Source organism: Natator depressus, chromosome 1 (assembly GCF_965152275.1).
Source record: "Natator depressus isolate rNatDep1 chromosome 1, rNatDep2.hap1, whole genome shotgun sequence".
Classification (NCBI taxonomy): Eukaryota; Metazoa; Chordata; order Testudines; family Cheloniidae; genus Natator; species Natator depressus.
Genome location: NC_134234.1, coordinates 174,688,822 through 174,702,949, shown reverse-complemented (window position 1 = coordinate 174,702,949; position 14,128 = coordinate 174,688,822). Strand labels below are relative to the sequence as shown.

Here is a 14,128-nt window from a genome sequence, read left to right as displayed (position 1 = left end):
TCCAGTTTGCAAATTAATTCCAATTCAGCAGTCTCTCATTGGAGTCTGTTTCTGAAGTTTTTTTGTTGAAGTATTGCCACTTTTAGGACTGTAATCGAGTGACCAGAGAGATTGAAGTGTTCTCCAACTGGTTTTTGAATGTTACCAGAAGTTACCTACTACAGGACAGGCCCAACAAAGAAAATAACAGAACGCCACTTGCCATCACCCTCAGCCCCCAACTAAAATCTCTCCAATGCATCATCAAGGATCTACAGGCTATCCTGAAGGATGACTCATCACTCTCACAGATCTTGGGAGACAGGCCAGTCCTTGCTTACAGACAGCCCCCTAACCTGAAGCAAATACTCACCAGCACCATACACCACACAACAGAACCACTAACCCAGGAACCCATCCTTGCAACAAAGCCCGTTGCCAACTGTGTCCACATATCTATTCAGGGGACACCATCATAGGGCCTAATCACATCAGCCACACATCAGCCACACTATCATTCACCTGCACATCTACCAATGTGATATATGCCAGCAATGCCCCTCTGCCATGTACATTGGTGAAACTGGACAATCTCTACGTAAAAGAATAAATGGACACAAATCAGACGTCAAGAATTATAACATTCAAAAACCAGTTGGAGAACACTTCAATCTCTCTGGTCACTCAATTACAGACCTAAAAGTGGCAAACTTCAAAACCAGACTCCAATGAGAGACTGCTGAATTGGAATTAATTTGGGTCATTACACAAAGTAAAACTATTTCCCCATGTTTATTCCCCCCCTCCACCCTCCACTGTTCCTCAGACATTCTTGTCAACTGCTGGAAATGGCCCACCTTGATTATCGCTGCAAAATTCCCCCCCCCCCCGCTCTCCTGCTGGTAAAGCTCACCTTAAGTGATCACTTTGGTCACTGGTAACACCCATTGTTTCATGTTCTCTGTGTATATAAATCTCCCCACTGTATTTTCCACTGAATGCATCCGATGAAGTGAGCTGTAGCTCACGAAAGCTTATGCTCAAATAAATTTGTTAGTCTCTAAGGTGCCACAAGTCCTTTTTCTTTTTGTGAATACAGACTAACACGGCTGCTACTCTGAAACCTGTCTTTTTAATGCCATACTCCATCTTATGGGGGGAAGAAGTCTATATAATTTCTCCCATTTTTGTTGATTAAGCCACTTTGAAGATTTCATTTACTTTTAAAACATGATTTTTTTTAGTTGATTTGTGTATTGAATAAAGAGATACACATGGAAATTACCTTTGATTTCAAGAAATCAGTAAAAACTTGCTGGGGTTTTTTTGCATAAATTTGATCTGGAATACTTTACAGTTTTTAATTAGTTAATCACAGTGGCAGATTACAGGCATCATTAGTCAATTATGCACACCACAAGGTAAACGAAATAACAAATGCAAGAGTGCAATCAGATAACATGTCTGCAATTATTATTGAGAAGAGCATATAGAGTTAAAAATGGAAGGCACCATGGGCTCAGTTCAGACCTGGGTGTATGCACGTGAAATTCCATTAAGTTACAAAGATATTCACTCAGCCACATCAAGTCTGAATCTGGCCACTTATGTTTAGGCGTTTTAATCATTCCAGCTGTTACAAATGTGATCTGCTGGTAGTATGCAAACACATTAGTTCATGAACCACAAATTGTTTGGGGGTTTGGGGCAATGACAGACATATCTATACATTTGTCTGAGTAATTATTCCTTAACCCAGTGTACACTTCAGTATACAGTGGAACTAAGAGCTCATGTTTAGACATATATAAATAAAAACTTTATCTGAAGAAGAAAATTAAATACAAAGATGTTAATGCAACATTAAATGCGAGAGTTTATATGTCTACAAGTTAGGAAATTAAAAAGTAAAGGTTCCCACAGCAAGAGTACTTCAGCCACTTCAGGATGTAACATTTTTGATTATAGGTCAAGTGTACTCAGCAGTCCATTCTATGATTGCTGAAATCCAGGCCAAGATGTAGTGTTCCCATATAAGCTCTTCCTGTTGAGGAAAACTAGCTGTTTTCCTCAGTAGCCTAATCCAAAACCCAATGATGTCAATGGAATGACTCCTATTGATTTCAATGGGTGCTGGATCAGGACCTATGGGGGACAGAGGGTCAAGGAGATACAGGTTTGGCGTCTGCCCAGCATTGTCATGAAAGAATCCTCTCTGTATTTACAACATCTGAGTCTCATCTCTTCTCTACCACAAAAGAGATTATGACTGGTAAATAGTGTGGTGGTCATACTTAATCAAATTTCAGTTGCTTTTGTAACTAAATGTTACTGCAGTATTCCTCAGGTTTCCCTATATTAAATTTAGGTGATATCACATTAACAACATCTAACCACAAAAGTCAGAATGTAAAGTTTGTAAGAGTGACATCTGTACTTCAAATTTATGTAGCACTTTTCATCCCAAATTACCATGAAGTGCTTTCCAAGGAATACTAGACACTATATCACTTACTTCATCTCTTAATGAAATGCAGCTATCTTTGCGGTGAAACTAGGCAACTATTTAGCAGTGCATAACATTATACAGTAGACAATAGGTAGGGCATGAAGAAAGACTGTACTAGGTAATCAGAATGTAATCACTCTTGTTTTAATTTGGCCTCAACACCAGCAACATTATGCCTACTCTCACAAAAATGTCATAGAATCTTTAATATCTATACGTGGTCAAGAGCTCAGCTCCATCTTTCATCTGAAAGACAGGATTTCCAGCAGCACAGGACTCATCACTAGGCTGAGGCAATTAGCTTATTACTGATTCAAAAAGATTAGATGTAAATTAGAAAAGATTATGATCATTTTTAATATTTTTGTCTCCACTACTTTCCTTATTACCCATCATTGTAATCACTGCTTTACATTTATCAGGCATTTTGCCTGTAATCTTTAACATCTCTGTAGAAATATTGCTCCATATTTGTAACTCCTCCCACTATACACCTTCTTAGTTACTATTCAAATTCTCTCCTGTCTTAAATTAAGCAAATCCAATATTTGTTCAGTGAGGTTAAGTCCAGAATGCTAAAGGGGCCACTCCATCCCAGTTAGTTTCCCAGACTCCACTTTCCTCTGCTCCCCTTTAAAAAGTCTTTACACACTATAGAATAATATTGTTTTTCCTTATTTTCTTGATAAATGAAGCAACTGTTTTCCAGAAGGGACATCATCTTGCAGGAATATGCACCAATACATTCTGATTCGTGATGGCTTCTCAGCTCTTCATAGTTCCAGCACCATTTCAACAAGTATGACTTTAAAGCACCAGCCCCACTGGTACCAGGCAAACACCATTCACTTGGCTGTTTAACACATCAATGCCTCACTTCACAACATTCCAGATCTGTACTTCCATCTTCCATCCTTAGGTCAGTCTTTCCACATCAATTTCAGATATTAGTCATCCCTCTGGTTGTCTTGTTCTAAGATTGATTTTAGGGTAGCCATCATTCTGCATAGGCTGATGTTGTTGTTTTTAAATAAAACATGGTCTAAAATTTAATATTGATTTGTGAAGAGTTTAGTTGAGTTCTTATCTTATCCGATGAAGTGAGCTGTAGCTCACAAAAGCTTATGCTCAAATAAATTTGTTAGCCTCTAAGGTGCCACAAGTACTCCTTTTCTTTTATCTTTAGGCAGTAAACTGTGTTTAAACTCTTTCACAAAGAGTTTATCTGCCAGTATCTCATCTCATGTGTATGGAGTTTCAGTGGAGGCTGGGAACCTCTGTGAACAGGTGAACAGTGCCCACACCTAAAGGTGTAGTCCAAGGCAATTAACAGCAGTAAGTGAAGATGATACTGTATCTGACACAGAATAAGGTAGGCAAAGAATAAAGATGATCAAAGTGAATAGTTCAATTTCTGTCATGATCACTTTCTCATAATATCTGTTTGGGGTGAACCTCATTGTTTCATGTGGATTATTGACTAGACAGCTGCATCCCAGATATAATAAGCACTGTCCAAACTTAGAGGAAGACAGCCCTTGCCACAAAGAACTCATAATCTAGAAGACCAAGGGTCACCTGACGTATTGTAGCCGAAAACTCTATTAATGAAATTCACTTGTTCACAGAGTGTGTATGTGCCTATCAAGCCCTATTGTAAGTGCGAAGGCTTTATCGGACCCTCTCCACAGGGTGGACTAATTCTAAATGATTAGCAATTTTCCTGTATGGCCATATAGATATATTAGGGGCTACCACTCTTGTACAATTATCTTTTTTACTTTTAGTGCTATGATATCACTATTCCATGTGACAATTTATATATGCACCTGACCCAATGTACTTAACAGGAAGTTGCACTTGAGAGAGATCTACATATACATATTACATATACCTCAGTAGAAAGCATCATGGAACAATGTAACCCATCCAGCCTTGACAGAAGTAACCATTCATTAATTGTGTTTATTGAAGTGGTTACATTTTTAAAATAAATTAAACTGAAAGATTCTTAAACTGCAAAATACAAAGCAAAACTTATTATTCTAATACATTTACACATTACTATGTTTTAGCACAGTCAGTTGCAGTACAATACTAAAGATGGAGTATGACAAACCTCTCTGAACCTGTATTTTCAGCTGCAAGTAAATTTCTGGAAAAGTTTCTTTTTGGGACCAAACTTTATATGATTGGTGTCAGGCATTTGTCAGTCCCGCTCTCGCCCTGGGAAGAGAGGGAAAGTTTGAGCAAACTCTCCCCAGAATTTTTTAAGTTTAGCAACCACAAAAAACTACTTTTCCATGCATGTTATTTAAATAATTTTCTTCTGATCTTTTATTGTGGTCCAATTACTTCAAAACAGCAACTTTAAAACTTCAGTTTTGGCCTGGGGCTACTGTTTAGTGACAACAAGCTTCTGGAATTTGGACTAAAGCAAAGAAGCCACCAGTGGGATTAAATTGGTTTCTTTATTTAATCAAACTCACCAAGTTTAACAGCTCTCCATTACCTTGTTTTCTTTCTTTCTTTCTTTCTTTCTTTCTTCATCCTCTTTCCTCCCCAACATTCCCTCTAACTTTCCTAGTACTTATTGCATTAGCTACCTTACCAGTCACCTTGCTAAAAACGTGAAAAAAGAAAATAGTGAAGTTATATGCTATCCAATTTAGCTTTTGCATACATACAAGACATACCCACTGAAGCTGCTCAAATCAAATTGCCTTTGCTGTAATACCTACAGCAGAGACTATGCACTGTAGCAAATTTCACTTCTCTCTCTCTCATTGCAACCTCAGCACATCTTTTTTAAGCAGACTTAGTGAAAACTCCGTCAGTTTCAAATTTTGTGCATATACCTGCCGCTGAGGAGTTGCACACTGACACAATGCTCAATTCTAGAGTGGTACCGCCAGGGTTTTTGTGCCTACAGAGTTGGAAACAAACTAGCTGGAACCCTGAATCAATAGTATTATCTCCATTTTCAAAACTCCTGAATCTGATCCATGAAGTTAAAAAAAATAATACCAGTTTAACTGCTGAGTTCTAGTTTTTTGTTCAAAAGTCTGAATTTGCGGTACTGAAAGGTTACATAATGTAATAAGCATGTTTATCTCTGATTTAACAGCATAAGTTAGTAAAGAAAATAGCTTAACAAAGAATATAGTTTTTTCTTACTAACTTGTGTGCACTCTTTTTTATATTTTTCTTTGCTAAAACTAGAAAATTAAATGAAATGCAACTGCAACAATCAATGCGGAAACTAAAGAGTCCAACAGCAATGCTACTTTTGCAACTCTGAACATACTATCTGATCAAAAATCTTAGTGTGCAACAAGAAACAGCAGAATTTGAGATGAGTAACACTTAAACACCCTCTATACGTCCAGAGTATGAAACTCTCTCTTGTGAAGTAATGGTCTCTAGACACAAAGTCAGTTCAATGATGGTTTCATTAATATGAAAATTCATGTTTAGCTTTGAAATTAACTCTGAGGGGAAGGCAGAACACCACTTGATCTAAAAAAGGGGGGGGGGGGAGAAAAGAACACAGGACAGAGAGATAACAAGTAGAACTGGGTCAAATTTTTCTGACAAATAGTTTATTCACTGAAACACACTGTTTTTGTTGACCTAAAACTATTCACAAATTTTAGATGAATTTGCGAAATAGTTTTGACCATTTTTTTCCCCAAGACTCAAATGGCATTCAGACAACAGTAGAAGAGGCCTTTCTTATAAACCTTTTAGCTCAGTGGTTATAGTCCCACTTCTGCTTGATGTGGAAATGGAATTTGAACTTGGGTTTCCCATGTTTCAGAAGAGTACCTTAACCACCCTGCTGTAGGGTACTCTGGGGCTGATCTTGCTCAGCTTCTCCTATTGAAGCTGTTCCACTTTTTATAACTAGTGAAAAAGTCCTTGGAGCACTTGGGTCTCCCACATTCTAGGTGAGTGCTCTAACTACTCTTCTGTAGAGTCATTCTTACTCTCCTTCCCTGGCCCTATGAATCATCACCATGCCCTTTACAAGTGCCTGAAAAAAATCTGTTTCAGGTCAAACTGAACATGCTTCATTCTACCCAAAATGCATTTTTTTCAATTTGCTGAATTTTTTTTTCCAATTTTTGGATTTGGTTCAATCCAAACCAATTTTTTATTATTATTATTTTTCAGAACTACCTGTGAACTGGTCACATAACAAATCCATTATTCCCCTCGCTCTAATAAAAAGGAAACTCAGTCCTCCCACCCTGCAAGCCAATCTTGGCAACCAAACACTAATTGTTTTAAAGCAACAAGCTTCCAGAAGATCTTTCCCATAGCTCAAAAGGGGGAACAACATAAGCACAGTCAGAAATAATGAAAGGTTCTACAGTGGAGCAATCAGTTTGTGTGAAAAGATAAATAATTGTGAAAAGATAAATAATATAAGAATTGCTTTGCCCTAGGGATGTGATCCAATATCCAGAACCTGGATAGGACCATGAAGCTACAAAAACTTCCTAAGCATGTATTTTCATGTATTACACATTCAGATTGCTATTGCACCCTACCGTTAAAAATTCAAGCACTAAAATAAGTGGCAGATTTTCAAAAGAGCTCCTCATGTTGGATGTTGAGCTCTTTTGAAAATCTGTTGTGTCATATTGGGAGCGATTGAATGCTGATCACTTTTGAAAATCTGAACATTATTTAGGCACCTTACTGGAAGCTGAGCTCCCCTGGAAATCTGACCCCAAATGAAGTAGTTGACCACTCAAAACTCTGCCCTACATGCGTATATCTAAAGGGAACTTCAGCTCTAGTTTTAGAGCAAAACTGTAATTCCAAAACATGACCACCAGATGACAGCAGTATCCATTGGATTTATTTACAAGACTATGCAATGACTACATATTAGATTCAAAACAAACATGGGGAACATATGTCATTAGACAGTGTAAAACTGTAAATCTTGCAGATGCTCTTAAAACATAATTCTTCATCAGGTACAGTATTATATATTTATTTCTATTTTACTTACATTATCATTTGCTACAGGGTCACATTGAGAATAGAATTAAAATTGATATATTTTCATATTCCATGGCACATGCTTTGTAAATCAGAAACCAGTTATTTATTCCCTTATTTATAGAGTGATACTGTAAACTACAGAAGAGGAGAAATATCTGTTGCTAGTGAAAGATTAAACTTAAAAACTGTGATTTATAACACTAATTCATCCAAAAGACAAGGATACAGATACTGTAGGTATTCCAGGACCAGGATCTTAGTTACCAAAACAAGTTAGAAAAACTAGCTCCTAATTTTTTGAGAGAGAGGTGGGAGTGGGGGCAGAGAGGAGGGGAATTAAGAAAGAACCTCTACATTCTCCAAAATCCCGAATCTCCCACAAATCCAATAAAGCTATTTCAGATCATGGCTAATACACAAACATGGATGCATTAAAAAAAATTAAGGAAGGTGTGGAGCTCAGAAGGATTTTAAGGGAAATTTTCTCTATACAAAATACTACAGCCCACAGGAGACTAAACTATTATGTGTCACAGGCCAAAGATAGGAGGGACTGAGGTACACCATCACTGAAGGCCCCTGCAATGGCAGGGAATTAATTAAGTGTGATATACCCAAATAATACCAAGTGACATGCACGCACAAACTGAAGAGGAATGCAAAAACAAACAAATCAACAAACAAACCCAAAGTCACTGCCAATCTGACCTGAGGGGGAAAGTCCTTCCAAACCTTACGTATAGCAATCAGACCATGAGCATGTGAATAAGAACCAGCCAGCTAACTGTGAGAGAATGCTCTGTACTTCCTCAGAACACTGGCCTACTCCATCCCATGTCCCATCTCCAGCTGTGGGCATCTGTGATGCTTCAGAGGAAGGAGACAAAAAATACCATGGCGGAAGAAGAGGGGAGAAATCCATTTCTCACCCCTGCAGGTAACATGATAAAGCCTTGAAGTATGAGCTTTAGAAACATAAAACAAACTGCAAGGGACCCCCAGGTTGTCAAGCCCTGCCGCCCACCATCACAAGCCACTCCATCGTACAATCCCTCTCGTAAATATGTCCAACTCTGTCTCAAAAACCAATTATGTTGTTTGCACCCACAACTCTTACTGGGAGGTTGTTCCACAACCTCACCCCTCTGATAGTTAGTAACTTTCTTCTAATTTTCAGCATGAATTTGTTCACGACCAGTTTATACCCATTTGTTCTTGTGCCAACACTGACCTTTTCATTTTACCCTCCCTGGTATTTACCCCCTTAATGTACTTATACAGAGCAATCATATCCAGGCTCCTCTCTAAGATAGGTCCTCCATTCCTCTGGTCATCCTAGTAACATTTCTCTTCACAAGTTCCAAATTTGAATTAATCTTTTTGAAAATGGGTGACCAGAATTGTTCACAGTATTCCAGATAAAGTCTTATCAGTGCCTTGTACAATAGCATTAATACTTCTCTATTACTATTGGAAATGCTTCACCTGATACATCCAATAATTGCATTTGTCTTTTTCACAGCTGCAACACATTGGTTGCTCAGTCATCCTGTGATCAGCCCACACATGCAGCTCTCTCTCCTGCTCCGTCACTTCTGATTAACCCTCACCTTGTAGCAGAAACTCTTACTATTAGACCTTAACTGTCTGACATTGCACTTTGTAATATTGAATTTCTTTTCATTTCTGTCACTTCAGTCTTCAAGGTCATCCAGACCTTCCTGTGTAATATTCCGATCCTCCTCTGCATTGACAATACCTCCAAAGTTCATATCACCAGCACATTTCACTAGCACGCATCTACCTTTTGTGCCAAGGTCACTAACAGAAATGTTGGATAATCATAGAATCATAAGACTGGAAGGGACCTTAAGAGGTCATCTAATGCAGTCCCCTGCACTCATGGCAGGACTAAGTGTTATCTCTAGACCATCCCGAGACCAGTATTTGAGTAACTCCACTGGCAACCTCCCTTCAGTCTAATAGTTCACCTTTCAGCACAACCCAATTCCTTCTACCCTTTAGCCAGTTCCTTGTCCACCTTACAATTCTTGTACTAATCCCCATTTTCTCTAATTTAACTAATAACTTCCTATATGGAACCATGCCAAATGCTTTACTGAAATCCAGGTGTATTAGACGTACCGCATTTCCCTTATCTAAAAACGCAGTTATTTTTTCAAAGAAAGAAGTCAGGTTAGTCTGGAATGACCCACCTCTGGTAAACCCATGTTGCATTACATCCCCTTTTCCATTTACCTCCATGAATTTAATTATTTTTTTCTTCTCAGTTCTTTCCTGAGTCTTGCATACTAGCGAGGTCAGGTCTATCCAGGTCTGTTGTTGCCTAGATCACTTCTTTTTTTCCTTTTTTTTTTTTTAAATATAGGTACATTAGCTATTCTCCAGTCACATGGTACTATTCTCAGATAGGTTTTAATAAATCTGTTCATCTCACTAGCAATCTCATGTGTCAATATTTTCATTATTCTGGGATTGAAATTACCCAGTCCCCTCTCCAAAGGTGATTTGTTCCAGTGCTTAACTATCCCGACAATTAGGAAGTTTTTCCTCATGTCCAACCTAAACCTCCCTTGCTGCAATTTAAGCCCATTGCTTCTGATCCTAGCCTCAGAGGTTAATGAGAACAATTTTTCACCCTCCTCCTTGTAACAACCTTTTATGTACTTGAAAACTCTTATGTCCCCCTTCTGTCTTCTCTTCTCCAGCCAAAACAAACCCATTTTTTTCAATCTTCCCTCATAGGTCATATTTTCTAGACCTTTAATCATTTTTGTTGCTCTTCTCTGAACTTTCTCCAATTTGTCCATGTCTTTCCTGAAATGTGGTGCCCAGAACTGGACATAGTACTCCAGTTGAGGCCTAATCAGTGTGGAGTAGAGTGGAAGAATTACTTCTTGTGTCTTGCTTACAACACTCCTGCTAAGACATCCCAGAATGATGTTTTCTTTTTTCTTTTTCTTTTTTTTTTTGCAACAGTGTTACATTGTTGACTCATATTTAGCTTATGATCCACTATAAACCCCCAGATCCCTTTCCACAGTACTCCTTCCTAGGCAGTCATTTCCTATCTTGTATTTGTGCAATTGGCTGTTGCTCCCTAAGTGGAGTACTTTGCATTTGTCCGTATTGAATTTCATCCTATTTACTTCAGACCATTTCTCCAGTTTGTCCAGATCATTTTGAATTTTAATCCTATCCTCTAAAGCACCAGCAACCCCTCAAAGCTTGGTATTGTCCACAAACTTTATATGTGTACTTTATGCCATTATCTAAATCATTTATGAAAATATTGAACAGAACCAAACAGGATTGATCCCTGTGGTACCCCACTCAATATGCCCTTCCAGCTTGGCTGTGAACCTTTGATAACTACTCTCTGGGAACGGCTTTCCAATCAGTTATGCACCCACTTTATAGTAGCTACATCTAGGCTACATTGTCTTCCCTGATTGCCATGGTTTACCAACATTTTTTGACAGATTAATGGAGTGTGGAAGATGCCAGAGCATGGCTGGGAAAGGTCAGAAAATAAATCTATCTACAACATGTGTAGTTTTTATATTCCTATATGACATGACTGTGAGGGAAAAATTAAGAGATAGGTGTCCTCTGCCACAGTCTCTGATAATACACCAGAGGTCCAAATACAGCCTAATATATGAACTACTATATTTGCCCCATTAGTGAGAAAATCCATCCTGCTTTTAACAATTCGTCCGACTAATATGAACGGTGAGCCAACGTGACAAATGAACTCTAATAAAAAAAACGATAACACATATTGAACTAAAAGAAAGAGGATATGGGGTTTCTTTAAAAAATTATCAAGATTATAACATTTCAACCATTAACCTAGAGTCCATTGTGGGGAAAAAATACAGCAATATATTGGCAGAAACAAAAAACCCACTGCTCAACAATCCTTGTGACTCTCTGTGGGAAGAGTAGCTTCCTTACCCTCTCAAATCACCAAGATCAGCAGGACAGCCCAGAATTATCTAAGTCCAAGACAGTAGCTGGACCAGCAGGTCACAGTGTAGTGCAAAACCAACCCACCACCTTTTCCCAAAGTTCTTATCAACCAAGCCCTTCATTTGTACCAGATCTGGAGACTCCCCCAATTGACATTTTCTCCCTACCCCCCATGTGCCATGGACTCGGTACCCCATCTCACTGAGCAGGGTCACTGTAGCGTGTGCTGTACTAGTATCCACCAGATCCTTATTCCTACAGGTAAGTGAATGAGTGGAGTGTTACACAAGAACCAAACCACTAGAGATGCTCTCTGATCTATCCAGGCTGCGTGCTGCCAGTTTCAGAGTCAACAGTTTCTTGATAAGAAATTTCAAAAACCACTCCGCAGTTTAGACAGATCAGATCTAGGATTGTCTCTCTGGAATGATGACCATAGTGTCTAGGCAGAAGTAAATAATCATAACATCTTCCCGAATTTAATACAGTTAATTCCCAGTTGCAGGTTCTTGATACACTGAAGGATTTAACAACTGTAAATCAGATTCATACCCCTTATGACTGATGAAAACCAATGGGGGAATCCCTTGGCAGGGGTCATTAATATCCCCCTAAGGAAGCACAAGCTGCCAGCAACTCAAATATGTAACATTTCAGCCTTTGATCAGGAAACTCAACCACCGCTCTCACTGGCTGTGCCCTTCCTTTTGGGAGAAAGATTATTGAGAACATGGCGAGTATTTAGCTCTAAGAGCATCCAATACATCCTTCAAATTTTTAGTCACCAATCATTCAAGTTTCAAATTGGACATGGAATAGAAATGGCAGTGACTAGTAGGTTTAGAAGTCTTAGCAAATGACATCTTGGTACTGGACTATCTCGTCAGGATGCTAGTTGGGTAAGTCTACGCTGCAATTAAAAACCCACATCTGGCCTGTGCCAGCTGACTTGAGCTTGCGGGGTTCAGGGTAAGAGGCTGTTTAATTGCAGTGTAGATGTTTCGGCTCAGGTTGCAGCATGTGCTCTGGGACCCTCCCACCTCACAGGGTCCTAAAGGCTGGGCTCCTGCCCAAGTCTGAATTTCTATTCCGCAATTAAACAGCCCAACCCCTATGAACCCACTCCAGCCATGGGTATCTAATTGCAGTGTAGGCATTCCCTCAGAGGTCAAATGCATCTGCTAAAATTACAAAACCTTTCAGTGACATTTAAATACTATGGACCACTGTGAGACCCATGCCCAGTGGGGTAAAATAATGATTCCCCTCATTGCTGTCAAACTTTACAGGGGGCAAAGCTCTTCCTCTCAAATGGGTCTCAGGTGTCAAATCTCTCTTGGCTGAAATCTGTTCTCTCCTTTAATAATTATGTGAAGCAAGCAGAGAAAGATCATGAGGCAATATGGACAATCAAGAAGTAACTGTTAAGTAAAATCAGTTTTATAAAGCAGCTTTCAGCATTTCTAAACTCAGGTTTGCTATTTATAAAGGGTTTCATATCACATTTGCCAGCAGAATTTTTATATAATTAAGTCTACTGTTTGCAAAAAATTGTATTTAAGACAATATTGCTTTCCTCCTATATAAAGAAAATAAAATGGTAGAGATTATTTCAAAACCTGAACATCTGTAATTTTCAGATTTTTAATTTGGAGATGTTTAATTTTTTTAAGCAACTTATTATATTACTTCATAAAAGACAAAAAACTGAAACATGCTTTTAACTAAACATAAAATTGGCCAGAGAAGCATAAAAACAACAAAATAGGTCCCAATTCATCAAAAAATAAGAATTTTGCTTTTTGGCTGAAATATTTTAGTTTTCGAGTTTAAAAACATGGGGAACCAAGACAGAGAGAGACTAATTAACTTTGCCTTCATCACACAGGAAGACAATGATAGAGCAGATTCCATTTCTTACCAGCATGCTGATTGTTAGTTACACAAAATGTTCTCTCTACATGATATTCTGTCACAGAGGCAGTCTATGTCAGCAGGTAGTGCACAGAAATTTGTGGGATTAACGGAAAGTGGGGAAAATACATCCATGTCACAAGCTGACATATTTGTTGCCTAAAAAGATATTGCCTCTGAATTCTCTCCTGTTGATTCAATTGCACATGCTTGCATTGGGAGATTTAAAAAATTAACAGTTCTGAATCTTCATGTCATCATTAGAATAATCAGCTGGATCCTTCACTTTTCCCTAAGAATGGAATTACTTGCAGAAAGCATTGAAAAACATGTATTTTGTGGCCATATACTACAAGTTAATTCTGCTTTGGAAAAGTTTTAGCTATTCTGTCCTACTTGGAAGGTTTCAAAATAATTTAGTTAAGAGAATACCTGTAAATTGTGAGTTTTTTCTTGCCCTTCTGCTATCTCTGCAAGCCTTTGGACCTGCACACCTATTCATATATTTAATGAAGTTTCTCAAGATATTGTGCAGATGCTAAGTCAAAGAAGAGTAAAAACCTTACATAAACTGAACAGAAGAAACAAGTACTGCTGGATCAGGCTGCATTCAAATCATTGGAAGTTCTGCCTCTGGAAATGTAGTGCAAAGGAAATGTTGTGATTGCCCATAGATATTTGCACAAGTGTCCCTCTTTTGTAAGAGGCATG

At 38.4% G+C, this 14,128-nt stretch overlaps 1 protein-coding gene and 1 long non-coding RNA gene across 3 annotated transcripts in view; one reads left to right on the top strand and one right to left on the bottom strand.

The window, feature by feature from the left end:
* The window catches only part of ROBO2 (roundabout guidance receptor 2), a 1,509,143-nt gene that overhangs the window by 1,354,975 nt on the left and 140,040 nt on the right, over positions 1-14,128 (bottom strand). The gene's annotated exons all lie outside the window — the stretch shown is intronic.
* The window catches only part of LOC141983870 (uncharacterized), a 67,892-nt gene that overhangs the window by 26,627 nt on the left and 27,137 nt on the right, over positions 1-14,128 (top strand). The window lies entirely within an intron of this gene.